The sequence below is a fragment of the Ptychodera flava genome, unplaced genomic scaffold (genome assembly GCF_041260155.1).
Source record: "Ptychodera flava strain L36383 unplaced genomic scaffold, AS_Pfla_20210202 Scaffold_55__1_contigs__length_887147_pilon, whole genome shotgun sequence".
NCBI classification, from domain to species: Eukaryota; Metazoa; Hemichordata; class Enteropneusta; family Ptychoderidae; genus Ptychodera; species Ptychodera flava.
Genome location: NW_027248377.1, coordinates 381151 through 388149, shown reverse-complemented (window position 1 = coordinate 388149; position 6999 = coordinate 381151). Strand labels below are relative to the sequence as shown.

The 6999-nt window shown below is 36.0% G+C and overlaps 1 long non-coding RNA gene across 1 annotated transcript; it reads left to right on the top strand.

Moving 5' to 3' along the window:
• Nucleotides 1-227: 227 nt before the first annotated feature.
• Nucleotides 228-5543, top strand: LOC139128472 (uncharacterized). Its single transcript, XR_011551310.1, has 3 exons — nt 228-468; nt 943-1151; nt 2715-5543. It is a non-coding gene; the product is annotated as an uncharacterized lncRNA (long non-coding RNA).
• The last annotated feature ends 1456 nt before the right edge of the window (nt 5544-6999 follow it).

The following is a 6999-nucleotide window of genomic DNA, read 5'->3' as shown; positions in this document are numbered from 1 at the left end:
CTGCCTGCCCTACCGATGTTCTTTGTTTGCAAAGTGTTCCATCGCCGGAAATTTGACTGGCGCTGAAATGCGCAATCACCGATAGCGCTTTTTTTTGATGTCAATGGAAGGGGAATAACCTAATTTGTCCTTTACATAGCGTCTGACGTTCGTCTACGGTTACATATCGATAGATAAATGAGTCACTATATCATAATTTGCAGACTTACCTAAAAACTACGGCAATTTGGCTCCGTTGGGCGAAATTCCGCTTCCATCGCCTGCGGGAGATCAAATGACGTTGTTTACTTGCTGTCACGCACCTCCACTGGTCATTCCAAATCTCGCGCGATTTCCTTCAGAGATGTCGTAATTTCCCAATATGGCAGCTTCCATGTACGATTGGTGCGTTTTGCCGTTCGATATTTACTGACCAAGCTTTCTGTACAAGCGCATTTTACTATACAGGTTTTCATCCAGTGGATGTTGGTATGTTTAAGGAACTATTTCTAAGTTGGATTTACGTTTTTGGGACAAAGACACCGAGGATTGCATACAACTATTTCACTTATGTTTACATTGCTCCAGAATAGGCGCCCTCAGTGACTGGGCTCGCTACTGTAAACAAGATTGCGTAGGGCCGGCCCAGCGTAGGTTACGAACGCCGTAACTATAAACCAGTAATCGACGTTTTCGAGGCTTGAACTATGGTTTTTTAGGATTTTAATAAGAGTTAGTGGTCTGTGGTATGTAGATATCGACTTCTTGTGATAGCTGACGCGCTTATTTCGTGCCGGGCAGTGTCTGTTTTGTCTGCCGGCATTGCCGGGCATTGCCGGGCAGTTTTTAGTAGGACCGCGTGTACGGAGTACGCAAATGAAAGCCGTGATCGAGAACCAGCTGAAGCCCCAGTACTGGCCTTTTAGAAGAACGTCGCTAGCTCGTATTTTTTTTTGTCCAAAGACCAGATTTCGAATCGCAATGAATGGACAAGTTGAGAAGTAATATTGCGACGAAGAGACGTTTGAAAAAACAACAGAGGTCGCGCAGCGGTTGTCTGTCTATCGGGACTATGGCCGCTGTCGATGTCACTGGTAAAATGTCTACAGCAATATTCACGAGAAAAAAAACTACTAGAGGTCAACGACAAGAGGACTGGCAGTAAAAATACGGTAAGAAATTGACTAAACTTTCAACATATTTCATGTTTGTCGTCGTGATAGTTTCTTCAACATGAGTATTACCTGTATGACGACTGACAAATCGTGAGATCTTTCTTGTTTTATCTTTTCATCACTGAGTTTTCAATTTAAAAGAAAATATTTGATACGAAGTTTGGCCATTTTATTGTATCGAACGTCATTTTTACGAAATATAATTTTTTTTTCCAAAAATGGCGCACGTCCTAACGTGTTGTTATTCGAGGTGCTTGCTCAGATTGGTCTCTAGTAACCAGTGGCGTCCCCCAGGGATCTGTGTTGGGACCAACTTTGTTTTTAATTTACATAAATGACATCGATTCTGGTATTCACTCAAAAGTAAAAAAGTTTGCAGATGATACCAAGGTGTACAGACGTGTTGAAACAGAACAGGACAACAAAGAGTTACAAGCAGACTTGGACACGCTCCTGAATTGGTCAGCTACATGGCAGATGCAGTTCAACGTTGACAAGTGTAAAGTTATGCATATTGGTCCTAAAAACCAGAACTTTCACTACGATATGAATGCAGTTTCACTAGCAACAGTATCAAAAGAAAAAGACATTGGAGTTACAATTCATGAATCACTTAAACCAGCCTGTCAATGTGCGGAAGCAGTGAAAAAAGCAAACAAGACTCTGGGATTAATCAAGAGATCATTTTCATTTAAATCAAAAGACATCATGATGAGACTATACAAGCAGTTTGTCCGACCATCACTGGAATATGCCATACAAGCGTGGTCACCATGGCTACAGAAAGACATAAACATGATTGAAAAAGTGCAGAGAAGAGCCACACGACTTATACCAGATTTACGTCATTTACCATATGAAGAGAGACTGAAAAAACTACACTTGACATCTTTAAGTTTAAGAAGACGACGTGGAGATATGATCCAGATGTATAAAATAATGTCCAACATTGATCACTGCAATCTGAAGTTCCATAAACCACACAGTAGGTCAACGAGAGGTCATATTCACAAAAGACAGAAAACTCACGCGAAACTGGATGTCAGGAAGTACTACTTCTCATGCAGGATAGTAAACGAATGGAACAGTCTGCCAGATGAAGTTGTTACAGCGCCAACAGTAAATGCTTTCAAAAACGTCATTGACTTGTACTATGAAACCAGAGAAGTCTAGAGGGATGACCAGAATCCTGAAAGGATTACTAATCCCGTCAACCGAACTGAACTGTCCTTGGTTTTCCCGATCTGCAATCAATGGCTTCGCGCCGGCGCCAATTTTTTTTTTTACCTCTGCAACATTGTAGCAATTTCACAAAGTTTGACAATTGTACTTTGCATCGGTAGGTACTAGGTAGTGACAGTCCTCAATGTCAACGCTACGGACGCTTCAAAAATGCCAGATAAATTTGTGTTTTTAAGCTATTGTGAATATATGACACATTTCAGTTACTAAGATCATTAAAGGGACAGCTTTAGCTCTAATTCGTGTTCTTTGTCTTGTGAAAAATTGTATGCTATGCTCCTTGTTGTTCATACACTGTCTTTTTTTTTATTTCATCAGTATTGACAACTTTGGCATGTTGTGGATGTATCCCGTCGCTGAATAACAGATGACTGTCATTGTATAGAATCCAGCAAGAGAAAGGAGCTTGACGGTAGGAACATATAGCCATAGGACTTTGGAAAGTTTTATAGAAAATTGCAATTTCAAGGCCAGGTTGGTTTGATGCCATACGAGTAAGGAATCACACAATATGTGTGATGATCCAAAAATCGAAAACCCTAGAAACATTGACCAGTGTACCACACAACATTTTGTATAAAATTAACAGTCACAAGAAACAGTTTCATAGTGATGTACAGTATTGAGGTTTTTAAATTAATACAGTAGACCCTTGCTATTATGATCATGATGGCTGGGGTACATAGAAATTTTCGTTAAATTGAAGTGTTCATTATGAAGAACGAACATCATATCACTCTTAAGAGTCACCTTTTACGTTTGCTCTCCATTCTACGTTGTGTCTGATTAACCATGCAAAACTCTTGGGGGACACAGTTTACGTTCGTTATAACTGATGGTTTGTAATAGAACTACTGGTCAAATGGTGATACTGGGTACCCAGATCTGGTAAGCATACCCTACTAGCATGCTACAGCTCATGATTGGACTAAAGTGACAAGGTTATAGTACAATTACCCAACTTGCTGTCAAAATACCGGGTCGAAGTCGTGAATACTGTTTCTCATCATCAGAGTGTTACATTTGTCATATTTGGATGTAAGATTGCCACATCTACCACAGAACGTCTTAAATATCTAGCCGACCTGCTTTGTGAAAAATCCCCGTTTCAAAAGCTTTAAGACTAAAAAGCTGTCTCTCACTTGAAAGTCACACCGATAAACTCTACAGTATCTCAGGAATTGTGAAATCCATACACCATGCACAAGTTGGAAAATTATATAATTACTGGTCAAATACAGAAATGATTTCAAAATTGAAATTGGTCCTTTTGTCATACAGCTTAGTGTGCAATATATTTTGTGTAAACGGCATACATAACAATTTAGGTTAATTGCATGATTCCATCAGTGCCATGCAGGTCTTATGAGAGACAGCTGAATCCCTTGATTCACAACTGTAATAAGTTGCTCTGAACCTCCGCACAATTACTTTGTCACTTTAGTTCAACTTGATGTATGCAGTATGCTTGCAGGGAAGGCTTACCAACTCAGGACAACCATTACCACCACTGCAATTGACAAGTGGTTAGAAATTGTACTATTGGTTTGGTCAGTGGGTGTTGTTGTATTTTGTTCCTGGAAATTTCATTTGCCTTGAATGATAATGATTGTTGGGATTGATTTAATGTCAGATTCCAACGAAAACCAATTATTCCCTTTCATCGGGTAGAATTTCACAATAACAATCATCAGTATAACAAACACTTGGTTATTTAGAAAGTAAAATTTGTCTCTTGAAAATTTTGCATTGTAAATCAAATACCCTGAAGAAACAATTGCAAACATATAGGTTTCAATGGACATGTAATGATAATGAAATCTCCAAAGAAACTATGTTCTGTGATGTGCTCGTGGGTCGTTAAACTTCAACGCAAAGAATAGTATAGCATTTCAGAATTAATACAAAAATTATTGGATACAGGGAATCAGAATACTGAAAAAAATATCAAAACTTGTTTATCAAAATAAGCATAACTAAAATTAAGTTGCCCTATAGACTGAACTGTTCCATTTGAATATACAAACTGAATAGGTCTATGCAGTTGAATAGTGAAACCACTAAATACAATATTCATGAAATTTTTCAATTCCATTTTGGATAATTTTTGAGTCATGCATGTGCTACTGCTTAGTTTGCTTTTATAAAAGAACGAATTCTTCATTTACATTGACTCCAGCTGTATCTTTTTCTATTTTTTCAGTATTGTTTTTCTGTATATCAACTACAGTTTCTGATCCTAGTCCATTTTATCATGCTTGAATGCCCATTATTACGATTGTCAACACAGCCTGTACCGGTAGATGTGAAATGGTCAAATGAATACCAGTTTGGATTTGAATACAAACAATACCAATGTCATAGACCCTTGAGCCAGAAGGACAATGAATTGTGAAACTTCCTTTGAAATGGCATCTGCTGTAATCTGGTGAATTTGTATATTTTGCTGATTTATCAGCAGAGTTAAATATGTTGCAACAAAACATCCAGTACATGTAACAAACATTGAAGTGGTAAATTTGACTCTATATTGGTTGTATTTTTTTTACAAGCAGGCTAAAATGTCAACACGTTTAAAAAAAGGCCCATCATACCGCGATGTTGAAATGGGAAGACCCCAATCTCAAATTGGTCAGAAAATGACCTAGTCTTGCATGTTTTTACTTACTTTAAATTTGTTTCACATGAGAATTTCTCTAAATTGGCTGCATGACATAGCAATTAACTGTAGTGGATTTACTGAACCAGAAAACTAAAGATATAGACAAAAGATACAGCTGATGTCCGTTTTAAGCTAGAAACCTGTGTGTTATCCCATTTTTAACATAATGACCAAAGGTCATCATGTTATTAAAAGAAGAAATTGTGTCAATGTTAATTTTCTTGATTAATCTTTTTAATTATTTCAAGAAAGGTGTACTGTGTTAATTTTCTTCTTTTGTGGATTTATTTCAAGAAAAAAGGACATCTTAGATTAAGAAAACATCTTGTTTTAAAAAAATTCTAAGAATTTAAAGATTCTTGATGTAAGAAATCTGTTTGAACTTATTTTCAATTTTAAGAAACCTGTACCATGTTAATTTTCTTGTTTTCAAGATTTTGGAATATCTTATTTACAGCTGAAAACAAGAAATATTTCCAAACAAGATGTTATTTGTAGCTATACTCCCAAATTTCTTGTTTTGAGAAAAATGGCAAATCTTAAATAAGAAAAATCTTGTTTTGAGAAGTTTACTAGAATTTGTAAAATTTGATGTAAGAATTTTTATCTCACTCAGATGGGGATATTAAGAAAATAAAATTCTTGAATTGAGTTTTATGTTTTCTTGTCTTTTCTGAAATAAAAAAAATCTTGAATTGAGAAAAGTGAAAAATTAAGTGAGAAATAAATTAACTTGATGTAAGAAACCGTTTTCTTATTTCAAGATTTGTATTTATCTTGATTTAAGAAGTTTTCTTGTTTCAAGATATGTAGATTTCTCGATTCAGGAAAAATTTTCTTGTCTCAAGATATACTGTTACTTGATCTAGGAAACATTTTCTTGGTTCAAGATATAAAGTTTTCTTGATTTAGGAAAATTTTTTCTCTTTTCAAGATATAAACCATGTGCAGAAACAAGTTATATTTTCTAGGTATACTCCCAAGATAAAATTTCTTGATTCAAGATAATTTTTCTTGATATAAGATTTCTTTTCTAGTAATGAGAAAAATATTTTTGGCAGTGAATTGAAAATTTGAAAATAATATTCAAGAATATTTAACCCTGTCGACAGACTGGCTTTGGTCAGCAACACTTTTGTAGTTTTAATTAGCTTATTACACTTGTATTGATTGAGAAATAAAAGTAAAGGTTTGATGGTCATCATTTGGATTACAACCACATCTTCAAGATTTTCATGGATACAATATTTCCTTGAAATTGAATTAATAGGCCTTTAAAAGTGATATGAAGTCCATTTACAATTATTGAAAGTTTTCTTAATTCATACTATACAATTTCATCTCTTTGATATCACAACAAACCAAACTGCTTTGTGAACAACTTCATAAAAATTATTTCAGTTTTCATGTACTTTTATTACAGATGAGAAAATACACATAGGAAATCCATCATACCCAACAAATTGTGAAGTTGAAGTCTCAGTGTAAAGTTGACTGATAAGACAAAATGTACAGCAAATAGTACATACAGACCACTGTTATCACTTTTTCATTGTCTGACTGCAAAGAAACACAGAAATCCCAGCATCCCTTGTGGTAGAGTGGCTGCAGTGGGATTCTCTTTTACAGAATCTGTATGTACTCTACCCTGAAGTTCTTACAAAATAAGGAATTGTGTGTTAACACAAATCATGTTTGTAAGTCCACGGAGATAGGCTGCCTGCAGAACAAACATGTCCCGAAGTCACTTTGCATTGCTGACGTAGACAGCTCAATACCTGCTTTCCAGCTTTCCATTTTGTTGGCATAGACATCTTAATACTGGCTATCTAACTACTCATCTGCTGACGTAGACACCTTAGCACCCGCTATCTAGCTACCAATCTTACTTGCGCATTACACTTAACCTAAGCCTACTGCTGCACGTTTCTGGTCCAAGTT